Genomic DNA, 1,098 nt, shown 5'->3' with positions numbered 1-1,098 from the left:
TGTGTGTGTGTGTGTGTGTGTGTGTGTGTGGGCAGCTGATGTTCAGGTGTTCATCATGACCTGTCTCTTCTTGGAAAACATCCTGAGGTCAAAGTTCATCGGGAACTTTAACACTGACACTGTTCAAACCAACTTTATTCAAACACATGTAAACACAGAGACACAGTCAGAAAGGAAGTGATCAGTTTATGCAGAGAAGAAGAAGACTCAGCTACACAGATCAAAATGGAGATAAAATAATAAAGAATAATTGATGCAGATAGAATCATTAAAATCCCCCTCCCCCTCCCCCTCCTGCTCAACAGGTGTTCCTGAGAAACCCCACAGGTCTCCGTTTGCTTTCCATAATATCCACTGGTTTCCATGGTAACCAGCTGGTGTGGACCGGCCTGTAGAGGAAATCTGTGACACACTGACCTCAATCTACAGCTCATTGTTCAAAGTGCTGCTAAGTAGACCGGACCAGAGACCAGAAGCCAGAGACCAGGGGCTTTGTCCTCACCGACCCACCCCCCCACCACCTCCATGTTGTTCTCTGTCTGCTCAGTCCAGGTCCTCAATGTAAACAGGGTCCTCATGGTCAACTTTCAAAAACACAACACCAGCAAACAGCTGATCTCTGAGGGCGAGACCTGCTTCGTGTTCTGATTAAGGGCAGAGACCAGTTCTCTGACCAAGACCAGTTCTCTAACTCAGACCAGTTCTCTGACCGAGACCAGTTCTCTGACCAAGACCAGTTCTCTGACCGAGACCAGTTCTCTGACTCAGACCAGTTCTCTGACCCAGACCAGTTCTCTGACCGAGACCAGTTCTCTGACTCAGACCAGTTCTCTGACCGAGACCAGTTCTCTGACTCAGACCAGTTCTCTGACCAAGACCAGTTCTCTGACCGAGACCAGTTCTCTGACTCAGACCAGTTCTCTGACCCAGACCAGTTCTCTGACTCAGACCAGTTCTCTGACCCAGACCAGTTCTCTGACTCAGACCAGTTCTCTGACCAAGACCAGTTCTGTGACTGAGACCAGTTCTCTGACTGAGACCAGTTCTCTGACTCAGTCTCTGTCCTCAGTCTCAGTCCTCAGTCTCAGTCCTCAGTCT

The sequence above is a fragment of the Seriola lalandi genome, unplaced genomic scaffold, assembly GCF_002814215.2.
Source record: "Seriola lalandi dorsalis isolate HSWRI2012SDOR001 ecotype SW California unplaced genomic scaffold, Sedor1 jcf7180002054686, whole genome shotgun sequence".
Lineage (NCBI taxonomy): Eukaryota > Metazoa > Chordata > Actinopteri > Carangiformes > Carangidae > Seriola > Seriola lalandi.
The sequence above is the reverse complement of the archived record's forward strand: the minus strand, read 5'-3'. Positions refer to the sequence as shown.